Source organism: Triticum aestivum, chromosome 7A, assembly GCF_018294505.1.
Source record: "Triticum aestivum cultivar Chinese Spring chromosome 7A, IWGSC CS RefSeq v2.1, whole genome shotgun sequence".
Classification (NCBI taxonomy): Eukaryota; Viridiplantae; Streptophyta; class Magnoliopsida; order Poales; family Poaceae; genus Triticum; species Triticum aestivum.
Genome location: NC_057812.1, coordinates 206,427,008 through 206,451,429, shown reverse-complemented (window position 1 = coordinate 206,451,429; position 24,422 = coordinate 206,427,008). Strand labels below are relative to the sequence as shown.

Sequence of the window (24,422 nt, the reverse complement as noted above, 5' to 3'; positions counted from 1 at the left end):
CGCTGCCCCACGCCGCCGCTTGCCTCCGCTGCCCCGCGCCGCCCCGCCCCACTCGTCGGAGCCGCCCCACCGCGCCGGACCTCGCCGGAGGTATAAGCGCCGTTCATTTTTTTATAAAAACTGGTTCGTTTTTTAGAAAACCCTAGTTTTTTTGGATAGATTGGTTCGCCGGTTTTTCTCGGTTTAGTTACTTTGCGCACGTTCGTCCATACGTTCGTCATAACGAACGTGTTCACTCGTTAGCCGCAGACAACGAACGTCGTTCTTTAGCCTTTTCGTCAGTTTTCTTTTTTTGGAACTTTCCGCGATTATTTTTAATCGCGATTTCTGATCCGATTTTTGTTTTAGTTTATCTTTTTGCTCGTTTCTCGGAATCAGGCGATTCAAGCGCCTAGATCTTCGTCTCGAAACCCTCTTTCCGTTTAACCAACTTGAACAAGCTTTTGCTACTGTAAAATTTGACCTTAGTCCAGATTAGTAAATGGATCTTGTTTCTTTCGCAGTTTGAGTTTCGTTGCTCCGTTTGACTTGATTCTTTTTGCAGACCGGAGTTCTTAAGTTGAACTTTCTGGTTAGATATTCTTATTTGAGATTTGCCCATGTTTCTTTGCTTGATTGCTTATGTATGCTATTGTTTGTTTGCGATAGAACACCCGGAGTGCGAAGCGTGCTACTACGAGTCCCTAGGTTTTGCAGATCATCAGCAGGGCAAGTAACACTTTGATCATACCCCTTTATCACCCAGTTTTGTGCATTAGATCCAATCCTCAAACATTGCATGGTTAGGATGTGATTAACATGTGGGTTGGGAAGTAGTTGATGAGGTAGAACCTATTGCCCTATTATATTCAAACCCTTGGGAGTTACTTCTACGTATTGCTTTTATTGCTATGCTATGCTCGTAGACGTGGTTGGGTGAGTGAAATCCATGACAGATGTGAGATTGTTAATTAATGGTTCAACTTAAGGTGGCAACTTGAATACACATCTAGGTGGATTGTTTGTTGGGCACCTGGGGAATCCAGTGTTGTCCTAGGATATCCCAGAGTACCGGTGTGATAATCCTATGGTCCGCCACCCAGGCTCAAAGGGAACTGAGATATTTTCATGCTAGAAACTTACGTGTGCAGCCACAAGCTATTATGGGCTCTAGCATAGTTGAGTAAGTTGCGTGAAGCTCCCGACAAGGTGGATCAGCAGGTAGAGGGATGTAGGTTGGTATGGTCTGCCCGGAGTAAGGGGTTAATGCTTCTGAAAAACTGTCTCTCGATCATCCGTTTCTCAAACACCTTGTAGTGGGAGAAATCCATCGGAGGAGATTGGGTCTTGTGGGGAAAAGTGTGCAAACCTCTGCAGAGTGTATAAACTAATCATGGTTAGCCGTGTCCCCGGTTATGGACATCTTGAGTATCTAGTACTTGGAGTATCATAAGTATCTCATCACTCTAAACTAATATTGTTGGGTTGATAATTACTTTAATTGGGATTGAGTTGGAGGAACCTTCTCAATGATGTTTCAACTACCATGATAGTTAAATAAAATCTATTCCTTTGTTGTAGGGAAAAATTGGCTTTTCACAAAAACCATAACCATAGAGCTTTCCACCAGCCAAATATGCATGTAGTGATAGTATTATTCTGTTCTTGCTCTACTGTGTTACTTTGCCAGCATATTCCATGTGCTGACCCGTTTTCAGGCTGCAACGTATTATGTTGCAGACTTTTCAGATGAGGAGTAAGGTCCGTTAGGTCATTGCCGTGCAGCTCAGCTATGCCGTTGGAGTTGATGGACTCACTTTATCTTCCAAGCCTTCTGTTGTTATCGTATTAGATGGCCTTAAGCCATATTTATTGTAATAAGTTCTCTTTTGAGACATTCGATGTAATAATTGTGTGATTGCTACTCTGTTATAAATCCTCGAGTACTGTGTGTGTCAGCATTACCGATCCAGGGATGACACTGAAGCACAGAGACTTGAGCGTTTGAGGTCGGGTCACTACACATAGCTTCTTGGAAACTTGCCCAGAATCTTGAAGTGAACAAGCTGCCATGATCTGAACTCATAACCAGTGGGATACCGTGAAGTGAAACAATTCTGGATTTGTAGAGAGTTGCAAGCTGACTAGCAGTGATTGTTTCTCTGACCGCCAGAAAATGTGCAACTTTAGAAAGCCGGTCAATGACGACAAGAATAGCATCATTACCTTTCTGCAATTTGGGAAATCCAGTGACAAGTCCATTTCAACATGGTCCCATTTCCATTCAGGAATAGAGATAGGTTGCAGAGTTCCAGCAGGCCTTTGATGCTTTGCTTTGATACGACGGCAAACGTCACACTCAGCAACATATCAAGCAATGTCTTGCTTCATATTAGACCACCAGAATCTCTGACGAATGTCTTGGTACATCTTTGTACTACCGGGATGAATAGACAAAGGCGTATCATGAGGTTCTTTCATAACCCATTTAGTCTGATCCAGGTTTTTTCTTCGAACATGGTACCACTAGGCAGCCTTTGAAGTACAAGGCGCCATCATCGGCGATAGTGCAGAATGATGGCTTTCCTTCTGCGAGATAGCGTTTAATCTTCTCGACTTCAGAGTCATAAAATTGAATAGTCTTGATACCGTCTATGAGATCTGGTACGACAGTCAGGGTATTTAGAGAACCCTTAGTAACAACACAAAGATCAATATTTTGGAACTCTGAGGGAGGGGGAGTGCTACCTCCTGAGCACTGCGTTGGTTTTCCCCGAAGAGGAAGGGATGATGCACCAAAGTAGCGTAAGTATTTCCCTCAGTTTTTGAGAACCAAGGTATCAATCCAGTAGGAGGCTACGCGCGAGTCCCTCGTACCTGCACAAAACAAATAAATCCTCGCAACCAACGCGAATAGGGGTTGCCAATCCCTACACAGCCACTTACGAGAGTGAGATCTGATAGATATGATAAGATAATATTTTTGGTATTTTTGTGATAAAGATGCAAAGTAAAATAAAGGCAAAGTAAAATGCAAAGGAAATAACTAAGTAGTAGGAGACTAATATGATGAAGATAGACCCGGGGGGCATAGGTTTCACTAGTGGCTTCTCTCGAGAGCATAAGTATTCTACAGTGGGTGAACAAATTATTGTTGAGCAATTGACAGAATTGAGCATAGTTATGAGAATATCTAGGTATGATCATGTATATAGGCATCACGTCTGAGACAAGTAGACCGACTCCTGCCTGCATCTACTACTATTACTCCACTCATCGACCGCAATCCAGCATGCATCTAGAGTAATAAGTTAAAAACAGAGTAACGCCTTAAGCAAGATGACATGATGTAGAGGGTTATACTCATGCAATATGATGAAAACCCCATCTTGTTATCCTCGATGGCAACAATACAATACGTGCCTTCCTACCCCTACTGTCACTGGGAAAGGACACTGCCAGATTGAACCCAAAGCTAAGCACTTCTCCCATTGCAAGAAAGATCAATCTAGTAGGCCAAACCAAACTGATAATTCGAAGAGACTTGCAAAGATAACCAATCATACATAAAGGAATTCAGAGAAGATTCAACTATTATTCATAGATAGACTTGATCATAAACCCACAATTCATCAGTCTCAAAAAACACACCGCAAAAAGAAGATTACATCGAATAGTTCTCCACAAGAGAGGGGGAGAACATTGTATTGAGATCCAAAAAGAGAGAAGAAGCCATCTAGCTAATAACTATGGACCCGTAGGTCTGAGGTAAACTACTCACACTTCATCGGAGGGGCTATGGTGTTGATGTAGAAGCCCTCTGTGATCGATGCCCCCTCCGGCGGAGCTCCGAAACAGGCCCCAAGATGGGATCTCGTGGATACAGAAAGTTGTAGCAGTGGAATTAGGTTTTTGGCTCCGTATCTAATCGTTTGGGGGTACATAGGTATATATAGGAGGAAGGAGTACGTCGGTGGAGCAACAGGGGGCCCACGAGGGTGGAGGGCGCGCCTGGGGAGTAGGCGTGCCCCCCTACCTCGTGGCCTCCTCTTTTGTGTCTTTATGTAGGGTCCAAGTCTCCTGGGTCTTGTTCGTTGAGAAAATCACGTTCCCGAAGGTTTCATTCCGTTTGGACTCCGTTTGATATTCCTTTTCTTCGAAACCCTAAAACAGGGAAAAAACAGCAATTCTAGGCTGGGCCTTCGGTTTATAGGTTAGTCCCAAAAATAATATAGAAGTGGATAATAAAGCCCAATAATGTCCAAAACAGTAGATAATATAGCATGGAGCAATAAAAAATTATAGATACATTGGAGACATATCAAGCATCCCCAAGCTTAATTCCTGCTCGTCCTCGAGTAGGTAAATGATAAAAACAGAATTTTTGATGCGGAGTGCTACTTGGCATAATTTTAATGTAATTCTTCTTAATTGTGGTATGAATATTCAGATCCGAAAGATACAAGAAAAAAGTTTAATATTGACATAAAAATAATAATACTTCAAGTATACTAACAAAGCAATTATGTCTTCTCAAAATAACATGGCCAAAGAAAGTCATCCCTACAAAATCATATAGTCTGGCTATGCTCCATCTTCAGCACACAAAATATTTAAATCATGCACAACCCTGATGACAAGCCAAGCAATTGTTTCATACTTTTGACATTCTCAAAACTTCTTCAATCTTTACGCAATACATGAGCGTGAACCATGGACATAACACTATAGGTGGAATAGAATGGTGGTTGTGGAGAAGACAAAAAGGGAGAAGATAGTCTCACATCAACTAGGCGTATCAACGGGCTATGGAGGTGCCCATCAATAGATATCAATGTGAGTGAGTAAGGATTGCCATGCAACAGATGCACTAGAGCTATAAGTATATGGAAGCTCCAAACGAAACTAAGTGGGTGTGCATCCAACTTGCTTGCTCACGAAGACCTAGGACATTTTGAGGAAGCCCATCATTGGAATATACAAGCCAAGTTCTATAATGAAAAATTCCCACTAGTATATGAAAGTGATAACATGAGAGACTCTCTACTATGAATATCATGGTGCTACTTTGAAGCACAAGTGTGGTAAAAGGATAGTAGCATTGTCCCTTCTCTCTTTTTCTCTCATTTTTTTAGTTGGGCCTTTTCTCTCTTTTTTGGCCTCTTTTCTTTCTCTTTTTTTCGTCCGTAGTCTCATTCTGACTTGTGGGGGAATCATAGTCTCCATCATCCTTTCCTCACTGGTACAATGCTCTAATAATGATAATCATCACACTTTTATTTTTCTTACAACTCAACAATTACAACTCGATACTTAGAACAAAATCTGACTCTATATGAATTCCTCCGGCGGTGTACCGCGATATGCAATGAATCAAGAGTGACACGTATGAAAGAATTATGAATGGTGGCTTTGCCACAAATACGATGTCAACTACATGATCATGCTAAGCAATATGCCAATGATGAAGTGTGTCATAATAAACGGAAAGGTGGAAAGTTGCATGGCATTATATCTCAGAATGGCTATGGAAATGCCATAATAGGTAGGTATGGTGGATTTTTTGAGGAAGGTATATGGTGGGTGTATGATACCGGCGAAAGGTGCGCGGTATTAGAGAGGCTAGCAAAGGTGGAAGGGTGAGAGTGCGTATAATCCATGGACTTAACATTAGTCATAAAGAACTCATATACTTATTGCAAAAATCTACAAGTTATCAAAGCAAAGTATTACGCGCATGCTCCTAGGGGGGTAGATTGGTAGGAAAATACCATCGCTCGTCCCCGACCGCCACTCATAAGGAAGACAATCAAAAAATAAATCATGCTCCGACTTCATCACATAACGATTCACCATACGTGCATGCTACGGGAATCACAAACTTTAACACAAGTATTTCTCAAAGTCACAACTACTCAACTAGCACAACTTTAATATCACCATCTTTATATCTCAAAACAATTATCAAGCATCAAACTTCTCATAATATTCAACACACTCATAAGAAAGTTTTATTATTAATCTTGTATACCAAGCATATTAGGATTTTAAGCAAATTACCATGCTACTTAAGACTCTCAAAATAATCTAAGTGAAGCATGAGAGATCAATAGTTTTTATAAAACAAATCCACCACCGTGCTCTAAAAGATATAAGTGAGGTACTAGAGCAAAACTACATAACTCAAAAGATATAAGCGAAACACATAGAGTATTCTAACAAATTCCAAATCTTGTATGGCTCTCTCAAAAGGTGTGTACAGCAAGGATGATTGTGGTAAACTAAAAAGTGAATACTCAAATCATACAAGACGCTCCAAGCAAAACACATATCATGTGGCGAATAAAAATATAGCTCCAAGTAAAGTTACCGATAGAAGTAGACGAAACAGGGGATGCCTTCTGGGGCATCCCCAAGCTTTAGATTTTAGGTGTCCTTAGATTATCTTGGGGGTGCCATGGGCATCCCCAAGCTTAGGCTATTGCCACTCCTTGTTCCATAATCCATCAAATCTTTACCCAAAACTTGAAAACTTCACAACACAAAACTTAAAGTAAAAAATCTCGTGAGCTCCGTTAGCGAAAGAAAATAAAAGACCACTTCAAGATACTGTAATGAACTCATTCTTTATTTATATTGGTGATATACCTACTGTATTCCAATTTCTCTATGGTTTATAAACTACTTTACTAGCCATAGATTCATCAAAATAAGCAAACAACACACGAAAAACAGAATCTGTCAAAAAACAGAATAGTCTGTAGTAATCTGTAGCTAGAACAAGATCTGGAACCCCAAAAATTCTAAAATAAACTTCTGGACGTGAGGAATATATCTATTAATCATCTGCAAAAAGAATCAACTAAATATCACTTTCAAAATAAAAATGGCAGTAGTTCTCGTGAACGCTAAAGTTTCTGTTTTTTACAGCAAGTGTAACAAGACTTTCCCCAAGTCTTCCCAACGGTTCTACTTGGCACGAACACTAATTAAACACAAAAAACACAACCAAAACAGAGGCTAGATAAATTATTTATTACTAAACAGGATCAAAAAGAAAGGAATAAAAATAAAATTGGGTTGCCTCCCAACAAGCGCTATCGTTTAACGCCCCTAGCTAGGCATAACAAGCAAGGGTAGATCTAGGTATTGTCATCTTTGGTAGGAAATTCTTCAATGAGGCATCTACCATATTTAGGAATTTCTTCATTTTTATTGATTATCAAATTTTTAGGCACAAGATCGAAAACCAAGCTTTAGCACGATCTCAAAGCGGAAAAGGAAATAGTTTCAATTTAACAATATCATTATCCACATCTTTCTTCTTTTGCATATCACACAAATCAACGAAGCTAGTTAGATGGGTAGCGGCATCTTCACTAGGAAGGCTGGAAAACGGATCTTTCATGACACGATTCAGCAAAGCAGTATTAATTTCACAAGATTCAGCATCCGTAAGAGGAGCAATCGAAGTGCTAATAAAATCATTGTTGTTGGTATTGGTGAAGTCACACAATTTAGTATTATCTTGAGCCATCATGAGAAGCAAGCAAACAAACACACAAGCAAACAAAAAGCAAGTGGGCAAAAAGAGGCAAATAGAGAAAGAGAGGGAGGATAGAGAGAGAGGGCGAATAAAACGGCAAGGGTGAAGTGGGGGAGAGGAAAACGAGAGGCAAATGGCAAATAATGTAATGCGGGAGATAAGGGTATGTGATGGGTACTTGGTATGTTGACTTTTGCGTAGACCTCCCCGGCAACGGCGCCAGAAATCCTTCTTGCTACCTCTTGAGCACTGCATTGGTTTTCCCCGAAGAGGAAGGGATGATGCGCCAAAGTAGTGTAAGTATTTCCCTCAGTTTTTGAGAACCAAGGTATCAATCCAGTAGGAGGCTACGCGCGAGTCCCTCGTACCTGCACAAAACAAATAAATCCTCGCAACCAACGCAAATAGGGATTGTCAATCCCTACACGCCCACTTACGAGAGTGAGATCTGATAGATATGATAAGATAATATTTTTGGTATTTTTGTGTTAAAGATGCAAAGTAAAATAAAGGCAAAGTAAAAAAGCAAAGGAAATAACTAAGTAGTAGGAGATTAATATGATGAAGATAGATCCGAGGGCCATAGGTTTCACTAGTGGCTTCTCTCGAGAGCATAAGTATTCTACGGTGGGTGAACAAATTACTGTTGAGCAATTGACAGAAATGAGCATAGTTATGAGAATATCTAGGTATGATCATGTATATAGGCATCATGTCCGAGACAAGTAGACCGACTCCTGCCTGCATCTACTACTATTACTCCACTCATCGACCGCTATCCAACATGCATCTAGAGTATTAAGTTAAAAACAGAGTAACGCCTTAAGCAAGATGACATGATGTAGAGGGATAGACGCATGCAATATGATGAAAACCCCATCTTGTTATCCTCGATGGTAACAATACAATACGTGCCTTGCTGCCCCTACTGTCACTGGGAAAGGACACCGCAAGATTGAACCCAAAGCTAAGCACTTCTCCCATTGTAAGAAAGATTAATCTAGTAGGCCAAACCAAACTGATAATTCGAAGAGACTTGCAAAGATAACCAATCATACATAAAGGAATTCAGAGAAGATTCAAATATTATTCATAGATAGAGTTGATCATAAACCACAATTCATCGGTCTCAACAAACACACCGCAAAAAGAAGATTACATCGAATAGTTCTCCACAAGAGAGGGGGAGAACATTGTATTGAGATCCAAAAAGAGATAAGAAGCCACCTAGCTAATAACTATGGACCCGTAGGTCTGAGGTAAACTAATCACACTTCATCGGAGGGGCTATGGTGTTGATGTAGAAGCCCTCCATGATCTATGCCCCCTCCGGCGGAGCTCCGGAACAGGCCCCAAGATGGGATCTCATGGATACAGAAAGTTGCGGCGGTAGAATTAGGTTTTTGGCTCTGTATATGATCATTTGGGGGTACGTAGGTATATATAGGAGGAAGGAGTACGTCGGTGGAGCAGCAGGGGGCCCACGAGGGTGGAGGGCGCACCTGGGGGGGGGGGTAGGCGCGCCCCCTACCTCGTGGCCTCCTCTTTTGTGTCTTGATGTAGGGTCCAAGTCTCCTGGGTCTTGTTCATTGAGAAAATCACGTTCCCGAAGGTTTCATTCCGTTTGGACTCCGTTTGATATTCCTTTTCTTCGAAACCCTAAAACAGGCAAAAAAACAGGAAGTCTGGGCTGGGCCTCCGGTTAATAAGTTAGTCCCAAAAATAATATAAAAGTGGACAATAAAGCCCAATAATGTCCAAAACAGTAGATAATATAGCATGGAGCAATCAAAAATTATAGATACGTTGGAGACGTATCAGGGAGCGAGTACACCAGGAGGAACAATATGAAGGTTCAGCTTCCTAAAATCTTTGACAAGCGAGGGCTGAACTTTTCGAACCTGGAGGTGGTTGTTGTAAGACTTGTGGTTCAAGGCATCAGCCATTACATTAGCCTTGCCTGGGGTATAGGATATACCCACGTTAAAGTCTGCAACAGTCTCCATCCATCTCTGCCGACGGAGGTTCAGGTCTAGCTGAGTAAACAGATACTTCAGACTTTGGTGGTCGATGAAGATCTCGCAATGATTACCGAGAAGGTAATGTCGCCACTGCTTCAGAGCATGAATGACAACAGCAAGCTCGAGGTCATGAACTGTGTAGTTTTCTTCGTGAGGGTGCAGTTGATGAGAGGCATAAGCAATCACTCTACGCTCTTGCATTAGGACACAACCTAATCCTTGACGGGAAGCGTCGCAGTAAATGATGAAATCCTACTTAGTATCAGGTGGAGCAATCACTGGGGCAAAAGTCAACTTGTCTTTGAGTGCCTGGAAACTTTCCTGACACTTGTCTGTCCATTGGAACTTGGCGTCCTTATGAAACAGGTTAGTCAGAGGCCTGGCGATCTTGGAGAAGTTCTCGACAAATCGACGACAATAGGTAGCGAGTCCGAGAAAACTTTTGACTTGCTTAACATTCTTCGAAGGAGTCCAATCGAGAATAGCCTGGACTCGTTCAGGGTTGACGGCAATACCATCCTTGGAGATGACATGCCCAAGATAGGTTACTTCGGGTAGCTAGAATTCACACTTGGAATACTTAGCGTAGAGTTGATGCTCTCGAAGATTTTCTAGCACAAGACGAAGATGTTCAACATGTTCTTCTTTGTTCTTGGAAAATACAAGGGTATCATCAAGATAAACCACGACGAACTTGTCGAGGTAATCCATGAATATATAGTTCATCAGACGAGAGAAGGTGGTTGGAGCATTCATTAAGCTGAATGACATGACGGTGTACTCGTATGATCCATATCGAGTCACGAAGGCGGTCTTTGGGATATCCTCTTCACGAACACGGATCTGGTGGTAACCCAACCTCAAGTCGAGTTTGGAGAACACTAATGAACCAGGCAGTTGATCATAAAGATCATTGATCCGAGGGAGGGGATATTTGTTCTGAATGGTGGCTTGGTTAATAGGACGGTACTCTTGGACTAATCGGTTCATCCCATCCTTCTTCTTAACAAAGAGAGAAGGTGCTCCCCAAGGAGAGTAACTACGGCGAATGAAACCTTTGCAAAGAGATTTGTCAGTTTCCTCCTTAAGCTCAATGAGTTCATGCGGTGGCATCTTGTAGGGTCGTTTGGCTATAGGGGTGGTGCCTGGTTTCAAGTCGATGATGAATTCGACAACTCTAGCAGGGGGAATTCCTGGAAGTTCTTCCAGAAAGACGTCTTGGAATTCGCGAATGACGGGAATGTTTTCAATGCCCTTGAGTGGTGCAGCATTCAATGCATTCAAGGCATAAAGCCGTGCGTCGGCATTTCGAACCAGATGAGCCTGGTAAGTAACTATTTCATCAGAAGGGTGTAGAAGATGGACGGTTTTAGTGGTGCAAACTATAGAAGCAGTATGCGCTTTCAACCAATCCATCCCTAGAATGAGGTCAATGCTACAAGACTTCAGTACGATGGGAGAGACAAGGAATTCTAGTCCTTCGATTTCAACGGGGACGTCGTTGCAAATCATGGAGGTCCGACATTGGCCCGCGGGGGTGTGTACTAATAGCGAAGTGTTCATGTCTTCGCTTTTAATGCCATGCATGAATGCAAAATCCTCTGACATGAATGAATGTGATGCACCTATATCCAATAAAACAAATGCTGGTACTGAATTTATGAGGAGTGTACCCATCACAGTAGCAGACTGGTCTTGAGCTTCATTGAGATCAACGTGGTTGGCATGAACATGACCATAAGGCTTGGCATTGTTGTTGCGGGCCTGGTTGTTTCCACGGCCAGCTGCGGGAAGGGCTAGTTGATTCTGGTTCTGATTCTGATTCTGATAGCAGTTCCTGGCAAGGTGACCTAGTTGACCACACTTATAGCACAGACCATTACTGGGAGTGGGAACAGGAGCTCGGGGTGGTGGAGCTGGAAGTCTTGGCTGCCTAGATGGTGGGGGGAGGCAGACGCGGTGCAACATAGGACTGCCTTGGAGCAGGTGCAGTTGGCTGGTACATGTTGTTGGGAATCCATATTCTACACTTCTGCGAGGGCGGGCCCGAAGATGAGTCTGTGTCACGGTTGCGCCTGTGAGAGCTCTGGTGTTCCTGCAGACCAGTTTTGACATTGATGGCCTTGTTCACCAAGGTGGCGAAATCAGTAAAGTCATGCACTAGAAGTGCGAGCTTGATGTCAGCTTGAAGGCCATCATGGAACTTCTCCTGTCTGCATGCATCAGTTGCAATATCCTCTTCAGCATAGCGGGGTAAGTCCAGAAACTCCCGCTGATAAGTTTCCACAGTTTTGTTGCCCTGGGTGAGGTTGCGGAACTCACGCTTCTTCCGGTCCATGACTCCCTGAGGAATGAAGCGGGCACGGAAAGCAGCTTGGAAAGTCTGGCCAGGTGATGATTGATCCAACCGGCAGAGTACGCCTGTGGCTGTCCCACCATTGAGCAGCGGGTCCCATCAATAAGAAGGAAGCACAGGTGACATAGCTGGCAGGGGCTACATCAGCAGACTCCATCTCATAGGTGATGACACAGAGCTAGTCATCAGCATCTAGAGGCTAAGTTGAGTTGTGGTACACAATTGGGTTGAGGCACATGAAATCCTGCAGAGTCACTTAGCCTGGCTGCTGGTTCATATTGGGGCGAGGAAACTGAGCCATCATATTCTCCATGAACTGGCGATTCAGCTCGAACTATTGGATCATACCAGCCATGTATTCGGGCGGTGGTGGGGCGTTGCCACCACGACCACGACCACCTGGTCTAACCATCCTGCTAAAATATAACAGGGGTAGTTCAGCATTGAAAAATTTGCAAAGACAAGCATCATTCACGATGAAGCATGCACAAGGAAAGAAGAACGATAGTTACTACATAGTAGTTGACATATCTGACAAAAGGGATCATGCATAGAGTTCGGTACACAGCGTTCAGTACATAGACTAAGAACATCATAGGCGGCACGCGGGCTCACGGCGAATGCATCTAATACTAATAAGCAAGCCTACATCAGTCCCAAGAGGAACTTTGGAGGTAGGTGTAGCCTGACAGCTGGTAGTGACGCGACGGGAAGTCCTCCACGTCAGTAGCCTGGGGTCTGCGGATACTCTGGTGCAGAACCCGACACTCAGGTGGCAGAAGAGGACCAAGTGCGGGAGAGTAGCCTCCCACATCTGGCCAGCCTACACCCTGGGGCATCATGGTCCTGGCTGGGTAGATCACAGAACGCGGCAGATCACCAGATCGGACAAGGGGGTGCAACAACGTTACAGCACGGTAAAGGTGCTGACGGGTGGTGTACAACTCGTAGTGAAGAGCTCGGTTAGCTCTATCTAGCCCATCAGCATGCAGAACCAGGTTCGGATGGTAGAAGGGCTCTCGGGTGACAGTGGAGTAGGCAACAGTGTGGTGTCCCTCCACACCAACACCGGACGCAATAGCAATGTGCCTGAAAGGGGAGGTGTCCAATTCCCGATACTCTCCACGAAGACGTGTGAGAGCAGCATAGGCAGCATCGTGTACTGCCATAGCGATAGTCACTCCAACACCATGAGCAATGTGCAACACAATAGTGGAGTCATACTCCCGAGAGTAGAGGTGGACGATGGCACGGTACTGCTCCTGGTTAAAGTCCTGGTACTGCTCGTACATGGTGTACTCAGGGTGCCAGCCATAACCAAGATAGGTCATCATCTCAGCTAACACAGCAGGTGATCCTGAGACACCAATGGCCATCGTGTGGCGCACGAGCTGCCTCGTGGGTTCCATCTAAAAACAAAGATATTTCAAAGGAGTCAAATGATAGTGTGGATATTATTCAATATACTACTCTAAGGGATAACTAGGGCTTATCCAACTTTGGGGTGAACGTGGTCACGAGATCCTAATGTTAGAGTTAGTAAATTTGTTTAACCCGAGTAGAAAAGAGTTCAGACTTCCAGACTAAAATTGAGGAGTAAAAGATCCTAATACCACCCAAATCGCTACGTGGGCCCGTAAGACACACAACCATGTTAGTAAAAGTTTTGTAATGTCTAGACTTGACTTCGGCCAAGGAGTGTGGAAGGGGATTCCCACAGGCAGTCGGCTCTGATACTAACTTGTGACGCCCCCGATTCAATCGTACACTAAACATACACGCAAACGTGTATGATCAAGATCAGGGACTCACGGGAAGATATCACAACACAACTCTACAAATAAAATAAGTCATACAAGCATCATATTACAAGCCAGGGGCCTCGAGGGATCGAATACAAGAGCTCGATCATAGACGAGTCAGCGGAAGCAACAATATCTGAGTACATACATAGGTAAACAAGTTGCCATAAGATGGCTAGCACAAACTGGGATACATATCGAAAGAGGCGCATGCCTCCTGCCTGGGATCCTCATAAACTACTCATGGTCATCGTCAGCGGCCTACACGTAGTAGTAGGCACCTCCATAGTAGTAGGAGTCGTCGTCGATGGTGGCGTCTGGCTCCTAGACTCCAACGTCTGGTTACAACAACTGGGTATAGAAAGGGGAAAAGGGGGGAGAAAAGCAACCGTGAGTACTCATCCAAAGTACTCGCAAGCAAGGAGCTACACTACATATGTATGCATTGGTATCAAATGGAAAAGGGTAACACATGTGGACTGAACTGCAGAATGCCAGAATAAGAGGGGGATAGCTAGTCCTATCGAAGACTACGCTTCTGGCAGCCTCCATCTTAAAGCATATAGAAGAGAGTAGATGGTAAGTTCACCAAGTAGCATCGTATAGCATAATCCTACCCGGCGATCCTCCCCTCATTGCCCTGTCAGAGAGCGATCACCGGGTTGTATCTGGCACTTGGAACGGTGAATTTTATTAAGTATCCAGTTCTAGTTGTCATAAGGTCAAGGTACAACTCCGGGTCGTCCTTTTACCGAGGGACACGTCTATTCGAATAGATAAACTTCCCTGCAGGGGTGCACCACATTTCCCAACACGCTCGATCCCCTTTGGCTGGACACACTTTCCTGGGTTGAGTCCGGCCTCGGAAGATCAACACGTCGCAGCCCCACCTAGGTACAACAGAGAGGTCAGCACGCCGGTCTAAATCCTATGACGCAGGGGTCTGGGCCCATCACCCATTGCACACCTGCATGTTGCGAGGGTGGCCGGTGAGCAGACCTAGCAACCTCCATTTCCAAGGAAGTTGCGTTACACGGTCCACCCGGCACGCGTCGCTCAGTAGCTGACGTCGCGAAGGCTTCGGCTGATACCATGACGTTGAGTGCCCAGAACTGTTCCCACGTAGTTGGTTAGTGCGTATAGGCCAGTGGCCAGACTCAAATCAAATACCAAGATCTCGTTAAGCGTGTTATTTAGAAGTAACCACAAACGCCGACCAGGGCCAGGCCCACCTCTCTCCTAGGTGGTCTCAACCTGCCCTGTCGCTCTGCCACAAAGATCCACCCAGAGGGCCGTTGGGACAAAGGTCCTTTCAGCCTCAATTCGTGAATCACTCGCGGGTACTCTATGAGCCGACCCGTCTTTAGTCATCACATGTATCATGTATAAAATATATAATATATACCCGTGATCACCTCCCTAGTGATCACAGCCTGATAGTATATCATGGCAGACGGATAAGAATGTAGGGTCACTGATGATAAACTAGCATCCTATACTAGGCATTTAGGATTGCAGGTAAGGTATCAACGACTGTAGCAACAATGACAAGCTATGCAATAGAATAGGATTAACCAAAAGCAGTAACATGCTACACTACTCTAATGCAAACAATAGAGAGAAGAATATGTGATATCTGGTGATCAAGGGGGGCTTGCCTGGTTGCTCTGGCAAGTAGGGGTCGTCAACAACGTAGTCGACCGGGGCTCCAGCAGCGGCGTCAGTCTCGTAGTCTACCGGAGAGAAGAGGGGGGAGAAACAATGAATACAATGCATATCGATGCATGACATAACAAGTAACGATGCTAGATGTGCTCTAACGCAGTAGGAGGTGATATCGGCGAAGGGGGGAAACATCTGGGAAAGTATCCCCGGTATTTCGCATTTTCGAATAAATGAATCGAAGGGGGGAAGTTGCGTGTTTGCTATTCTAGGCATGTGTGGAGGACGGATAGGATGCGTATCCGGATTCATCTCATCGTTTTGAGCAACTTTCATGTACAAAGTTTTTCTATCCGAGCTACGATTTATTTTATATTAATTTTCAAAGATTTAAATCATTTTTAGGATTTATTTAATTATTTTAAATTCACATTATTCAGAATAGTGTTTGCTGACGTCATCATGACTTGATTGATCAAATTGATGTGTGGGTCCCGCATGTCATACACTGCTAACTAATTAACCAATTTAATTAGTTTAATTAACAGATTAGTTAGGTTAGTTAATTGATTAGGTTAATTAAACAAGATTAGTTAAGTTAATTAATTAATCAATTTATTTTATTTATACTTTTTAACAAATTCTTTTTTAAATGTCCTGGGCAGTGGCCCTGTTCGGCAGTGGCCTAGAGGGGGCCTAGCGGACGCTGGGGACGGGCATGTGGGCGTAGCCACAGCCTGCCCATTAGGGATGCGAGGCCGGGGCCATCGGCGGCGGGGGCAGGAGGAGGACTCGGCGAACGGCGGCGAGCAAGGAGGGGTCGGCGAGGCGCGGCGGGGCAGCGGGAGAAGTGGGGCGCCGGGGCGGTGCGCCGGTGGTCATGGCCGCGGTCGTAGGCAACAGCGGGCGTCGCCGGGGTGTGCAGTGAGAAGGCCAAGAGCGGGGTCAGCAACGAGCGGGCGCGATGGAGGTGGCCAGCGCGGCGGCGGCGGGCGCGGTCAGCGCGAGAAAGGCGCGCGGCGGTTGCAGCAGCCGGCAGCAGCAGCAGGGGCGGCGTGGTCGGGCCGGCGAGCGAGCCAGGGGCTCCGGCGACAGGGCCATCCCAAGCGCGCGCGTGAGGGCGAGGTAGGACGCGAGCCAGTGGTGGACGGCACAGCGGGAAGGGAGAAGGGGTCGGGGCGTGGTGAGCGGCTACAACGGACTAGCAGCAGGGGGCAAGGCCACAGGCGGCTGCGGGTGTGCACGCACAGGCACGTGCAGGGGGCGCGGCTTGGCGCGTCTATGGGACGGTGTGCGCGTGCGTGCTGTGGACGGCGCCGACGACAGAGGGGAAGGAAGGGATCTAACGGCGGGTCGCAGGGAACGGGGCAGTGGGGCGTGGGAAGGACGACGGGGACGACAGCGTCGAAGACGGGGAGGCAGTCCGACGAGGTGGTTCTCCAGGGGGTGGCGATGCGACGTCGACGAGGTGGCTGCGACGGCGCGGCGACGGGGTCGGGGTCGCCCGATCCCGATCCAGTCGGGGGAGAGAGGGAGGAGTGAGTGGGGTTCGTGGGGCAGTTGGGCTAGGGTTTCGGGGTCCAGGGGATAAGGAGAGGAGTGGGGGTGAGCTTCTTGGGCCGGCCTAGTGGCCAGCTGGGCTGGTTGGCCTAGTGGGGGGCTTTTCTTTGTTTTTCTTTTCTTTTGTTTTATTTTCACTTTTTCTTTTTATTTATTTTCTTTTCTATTTTATTTCACTTTAAAATATTTAGGAATTTTCTATAAAAAAAATTCTCCACAGTAATTATCAGTGCAATATTTGGCACCAACCGAACATTTTTGTTTCAATGTTTGAAAACTTTTGTTGTTTGCCATATTTTGAATTGATTTTTGAATCGGTTTTTGAACTAACGATAGATTAGCAACAGTAGCGGAGGTGACGTGACATCATTAACATAGGTTCACTGTAGCTTAATTATCCTGGCGTTACACAAGCACATAACCACTTGAAAGTCTTATATTTTCTGTCCATTTACAGTAATCAAATTGCAAGTAGCAACACATTAACATTAATGACTTCGCGCCAAATCTTGTGAGAGTTTATATTCGGGATGTTGTTGTACAGCTGAAAGGGGCTTGGAACCTTTGCCATGTTTGGAGTGTGGATTAATGCATGTTCAAGGCCCCCATTGTGTCTGTGCGCGCATTTGTTTAACTATCAATTATGGACAAGCAAGCAAAGGCTTTAATTTTTGGCAACATATTCCACTTCATAGATTTTTCCTTTTTGGGAATGGTTGGCAAACAGTAAAGGCCACACATTTTTTTAGTAGCGCTGAAGAAGCAAAATTTTCTCTTATAGACGTATGTTCGACCTTCCTGATCTTTCTCCCATACTTGGATAGGTACATAATAGGAGCTAACTATATTTGATCTACGTAGAAGTGGGATCCATTAGGAAATGTTTGCTGCAAGAAATTTCGACGTCTGAACAATATTTTGTCCATACATCAATAAGAGATTGGAGTCTGGAAGTCACTAAGTTTAAGTAATTCTTCTCATGTGGCACATTCACATTTTTATTGGACTATTCTGTATTGTACTACATCGCAGTTCGTTCATTTGGAAGTGAAGGTCGTAAGAAGGATGGTCAACAGATTCCTGCTAGTGATAAGATATATGAATACATACTCTTTCGAGGAAGTGATATAAAGGTAATGATGATTGATGGAAATCAGATACATTACTACAATTTCTTGCCATGTTTTTGCTGTTAGAATTGAAGTAGTAATCAGAATATGTTCAATACTTGTATAGTTTGTAGCTATATCCGTACGTTGTTATTACATTGCACATCTATTTTTTTTTCTGGTTTGACATGGTAGAATTTGGAAATTTCACCACATGCTTTCCTCACACCACGTTCAAAAAGGTTTATGGGAAATGTTGGAAAGCAACTTAATTATTTTGCAATCCCAAGTTTGGCACAACCAAAATGGGAAGTTGATTAGTTAGAGGTTTATAAACCTTAGCTATGTGGTACTTCCTCTGTCTGTAATTAGTTGACGCTCAAACAGATGTATCTAGCACTACAATACGTGTAGCTACATCTGTTTGAGCTCCTATTATGTACCTATCCTCTGTCTAGAATTAGTTGTTGCTCCAACGGATGTATCTAGCACTCAAATACGTCTACATACATCTGTCTGAGCGTCAACTAGTTCCAGGCGGAGGGAGTATTTTATTAAATTTGAGCATTGATGGAAAATTGTGGGATGATAGACGCTCATTAGCAAGCTTGCCAAGATTGGGATCCTAGCAAGTTCATTTTCATGCTAGCTGATTTGGGTTTGCAGGATCATTGTTAGGGTACCTTGAAAACTGTCATTCTAGAGATTATGACATTTAGATCATTATTCTATATGTTTTTACTTTATTTACATCCTACACGGGACTAGTTTCAGAATGCTTGAAACAAGATCATAGGTTCGTAAAGAGTTCTCGAGTCAAGATCTGAACAATCCTGTCCATAAGCGTTTTGAACACATATATGATACTGGGTCGGATCTGGAGAAGGACAAAGACATGATAAATGTCCTTGGTTTCTATACTACTTTCATCACTACTGTACCGAGTATAGTCTGTTAGTCTTGTCTTAAATATCTTCATAGTTGTTGTCTTACCTTTAGTTGCTTTACTTCAGGATTTAAAAGTCAAATCCTCTCCACCAGCTCAGCCTACTTCTTTACACAATGATCCAGCTATTATTCAGGTAAATGTTGCTCCCGGGTTGTTTAAAAAGTAGACACCTTTTATTGTTTTTTCTGTTTGAAGTCTTGTTTTAGATTACTTAGATATCCAAGGCTCTGTTTTGTGCTCACCGTTATTTTCTGTTTGTGTAGTCACATTATGCTCGTCCTTCCTCATCGTCAACAAACTTGCCTCCTGCTGCAAGCACAACAATAGCTGAACCTACCTCACAAAATGTTCAGTCAATGGTTCAGCTGCCACCACCATCTCAAGGGAATTTGCATCCTACCCCACAAAATGTCCAGTCAGGAATTCAGATGCCACCTCCAGTTCAAGGGAATTTGCCTCCTACCTCACAAAATGTGCAGCCAGGCATTCAGATGCCACCACCATTTCAAGGGAATTTTGTTGGGGAACATAGTATTTGAAAATTTTCCTACGATAACGCAAGATCTATCTAGGAGAAACATAGCAACGAGCGGGGAGAGTGTGTCCACGTACCCTCGTAGACCGAAAGCGGGAGCATTTAGTAACACGGTTGATGTAGTCGAACATCTTCACGATCGAACCGATCAAGTACCAAACGCACGACACCTCCGTGATCTGCACACGTTCAGCTCGATGATGTCCCTCAAACTCTAGATCCAGCTGAGGCTGAGGGAGAGTTTCATCAGCACGATGGCGTGGTGATGGTGATGATGAAGTTACCGACGCAGGGCTTCGCCTAAGCACTACGACCAATATGACCGAGGTGGATATCTGTGGAAGGGGGGCACCGCACACGGCTAAGAAATCAACTTGTGTGTCTATGGGTGCCCCTTCCCCCGTATATAAAGGAGGGGAGGAGGGGGGCGGCCGGCCTCAAGGGGAGCACCCCAAGGGGGGAATCCTACTCCTACTAGGAATAGGTTCCCCCCTTTCCTAGTCCAACAAGGAGGGGAAGGAAGGAGGAAGGGGAGATAAGGAAGGAGGGGGACGCCGCCCCCACCCCTTGTCCAATTCGAACTGTGGCGCGCACCACCTCCTGGCCGTCCCTCTCTCCTCTAAGGCCCATGATGGCCCATTAACTTCCCGGGGGGTTCCGGTAACCCTCTAGCACTCCGGTTTTATCCGAAACACTTCCGGTGTCCGAACAACATGGTCCAATATATCAATCTTTATGTCTTGACCATTTAGAGACTCCTCGTCATGTCCGTGATCTCATCCGGGACTTCGAAAAACCTTCGGTACATCAAATCACATAAACTCATAATACCAATCGTCATCGAACGTTAAGCGTGCTGACCCTACGGGTTCGAGAACTATGTAGACATGCCCGCGACACTTCTCTGATCAATAACCAACAACGGAACCTGGATGCTCATATTGGTTCCTACATATTCTACAAAGATCTTTATCGGTCAAACTGTACAACAACATACGTTGTTCCCTTTGTCATCGGTATGTTACTTGCCCGAGATTCGATCGTCGGTATCATCATACCTAGTTCAATCTCATTACCAGCAAGTCTCTTTACTCGTTCCGCAGTGCATCATCCCGCAACTAACTCATTGGTCACATTGCTTGCAAGGCTTATAGCGATGTGCATTACCGAGAGGGCCCAGTACCTCTCCGACAATCGGAGTGACAAATCCTAATCTCGATCTATGGCAACTCAACAAACACCATCGGAAACACTTATAGAACATCTTTATAATCACCCAGTTACGTTGTGACGTTTGATGGCACACTAAGTGTTCCTTCGGTATTCGGGAGTTGCGTAATCTCATAGTCATAGGAACATGTATAAGTCATGAAGAAATCAATAGCAATAAACTAAACGATCATATTGCTAAGCTAACGGATGGGTCTTGTCCATCACATCATTCTCTAATGATGTGATCCAGTTCATCAAATGACAACACATGTCTATGGCTAGGAAACTTAACCATCTTTGATTAACGAGCTAGTCTAGTAGAGGCATACTAGGGACACTCTGTTTGTCTATGTATTCACACATGTACTAAGTTCTCGGTTAATACAATTCTAGCATGAATAATAAACATTTATCATGATATAAGGAAATGTAAATAACAACTTTATTATTGCCTCTAGGGCATATTTCCTTCAAATTTGCCTCCTACCTCGCAAAATGTGCAAGCAGGACTTCACATACCACCCCCATATCAAGGGAATTCGCCCCTACCTCCCAAAATGTTCAATCAGGGATTCAAATGCCACCTCCATTTCAAGGCAGTTTGCCTCCTACCTCACAAAATGTTCAGTCCGGAATTCAGATGCCACCACCATTTCAAGGGAATCCATTTCAACCTCTACATAGCTTACCTACATGGAACTCTTCATCTATGCCATCATCTGTCAATGGAAGTGGACTTGCAGTGCCATCAATGTACTCGCCAGGATACTACACTGCACCAACTGGGTTTGCTCATTTGCAGCAACCACCCTTTCTTGGCCCCCCACACAGTTTGACAGTTCCACAGGCCCTTCAGCAGTTTGTACAATATCCTGGACTCAACGCATCTTTGCCAGCTGGCTTTCCAAGCATGCCCTACTTTCCTTATTTACTGCAACCTAGTAACAGTTAAAGCCAAACTTTAGGTGCATCTGCATCTACATTGTTGTCAGTTCCTGCCTCATCAAGTGCTTCATCAAGTGCATCTACAACTGAAACCCAAGTGAGCCAGCTGCCAAATAAGTTGTCATATGTTTTTGCTTCTGCATTCTCTGTGGGTTTAACACCCCCACCTGTCAACCCTTCCACTTCCACAATTGAAACTAGCACCCCCCTATCCCAAGGCATGCCTTCTGTAGTGAAGAATAAGCCAGTTGTTCTACCTGACAGTAGTGTGGCTTGTCTTAGCGGTGACAAGCCTGAAAATATACCTGTTTCTATGTCAACTTATCAAACTTCTCAACCACCAACTGCTGACATTGCATCTAGTGCAATCACTGTTGCGGAGTCAATTGCATTGGTCACTCCTGGACAACTTTTGCCAACTAATTTCGTGACTTCATCATAGACCATGCAAACTACTGATGTGGCTACATCTTATAAGTCTCCATCTATGGTTTCATCCTCTCAGGCAGCCTCTACGGCTCCATCCGCTCCATCTTATAAGTCTCCTTATGTGGTTTCATCCTCTCAGACTGCCTCTACAACTACATCCGCACATGCCAATTCTTTTGCAGGTTCACACTCGCACGTTGCTTATATCATCACGACAGCTAGAGCCAAATAATGAAAAGAAAGACGCTAAGCAGACTGAACTGAAGGCTAAACATGTGGGGTCTCCATCTGAAAATAAGGAGCCTCTGTTGCCACCACCAAAGCCCATTCGTCAGAAGGTAATATTGAATGTCTGATTACTAATAGTTGAACTGAAGGCTACTACTTATTTCACTAAGCAAGTAATCTGTTTCTTCTACATTGTGATTAGTCCCTTTGTATTTAATACTTTTATTTCAGCCTGTTGAAGCTTCCTCATATGCTCAGTACAATAATAGAGGCCGAGGCCATGGAAGAGGCCGGGGAAGAGCAAATCGGGTATGCGTTTTTAGTAATACAAGATTTGCTGTCTTGAAGCTTTTCAAATCTGGAATCATTAATTCTTTTGAAGTTATTGCTTTATATATAGTACTAACCGGGTTTGTAACATTTTTTCTAGAACAACATTTGGAACATTTAACTATCAGTCTTTCTTTTTCTTGAACTTTGTAAACATCAAGGGTGACCTGATGGTATTCAATATTTCAGAGATAGTATTTGTGAAATAGTACATCTTCTATTACCGCTCCCTCTGTCTGGAATTAACTGTCGCCGAAATGAGTTTATCTAGTATCTACACAGCGAAACACGTCTAGATACACTCATTTCTGCGACAGTTAATTTTGGACAAAGGTTGCACATTATTGATATTAAATGCTTATACATTTTTTAATTTCACCAGCATGCTCGTGAAAGCACCAATAGACAACAACCTCACTGTTCATTACTTGGTGGATTGTTGCAACAAGCAAATACATATTTCTATTTGCTAGAACTATGGCAATTTTGACATGGAATGCCTACTAAATAATGTAGCACAACAGAGTAGATACTAGAGAGATGGATCTGCTCTCTTCTCTCTAGTATTCGAGTAGTGCCAAAGCTATGTAATGGGGATGAATTTGGTTGCTCGAAGCATATTTTTTCCAGTGTTTTGCAGAACAATGCAACTAGCTGGGTGTCATTGTCGTAACGTATTTTAGATTCTTTAAAAGAGTGAATACAAATTAGGTTTTACTAGTCCATAATATTATCCAAGAGGGGGTATGTCTAGTGATCAGCTAACTTAACTATCAATTGCACATGCATCTAATAGCTTGAATTAAATCATTTATATATATTATTATGATCGATGTATTCTTCTTTAAAATAGTGGAATATAGTCTTACTAATTTCCCATCCACAGCAATCATGTCTGATACAGTCTTACTAATTTCCCTCTCTAGCAAGCACGTCCCGTAGCCAAGTTTGCAGAGGACTTTGATTTCATGGCTATGAATGAGAAATTCAACAAAGATGAAGTATGGGACGACCATCTAGGTAAAAGCAATGGATAGTTTGCTGACAATCCAAATGAATATGATGACAACATTGTAGAAGACGATGTGGTGTCTCCTGGAAAACCAGAGGTTAAGGTATGTATTTTTCATGGGTTGCTATTTATGAATCATCAATGTCTTGTCGATGCTGATTAGCCTCTTTTGTGAAGCCTGTGTATGTCAAAGATGAATTTTTTGATTCACTCTCAAACAACACTATTGATAATGGAGCTAGAAATGGAAGAATCAAATTCTATGAGCAAAGAAAAATAGACAGAGAGGTATTGTCATTGCATCTATAATCTTACCACGTTGCTTGACATTCAGCACTAATGATAAGAAATTGTTTGTAGACATTTGGTGACTCTGCAAGGCATCGACCTATGGGCATGCGGGGTGGAGGAAGGGGAGGCCCCCGTGGTGGAGGTCCTCGTGGTCATGGTGGCTACTATGGAAGAGGGTATGGATATACAGGGAGGGGGAGCGACTACTCTTACCAAAACCATCAGTCTTGATACAACAAAAGGCAGATTTGCTTACAACACATGTAATACAAGTGATTATGGGGGAGGCTATATCACTACTGTAAACTGTATTTTGGCTATTGGAGGCAGAAAACATGGTGGTCATTATCTTCCAGCCTGGCTGACAAAGCACTCAATTATCTAGCAGCTGATTTGGTAAATTAAGAATCATTGGGCTGACCACAGATTGGGTCCCCGTGGTTATAGAAATCTATC

At 43.9% G+C, this 24,422-nt stretch overlaps 1 pseudogene; it reads left to right on the top strand.

Moving 5' to 3' along the window:
- The window catches only part of LOC123153262 (protein decapping 5-like), an 82,681-nt pseudogene extending 58,484 nt beyond the window's left edge, over positions 1–24,197 (top strand).
- The last annotated feature ends 225 nt before the right edge of the window (positions 24,198–24,422 follow it).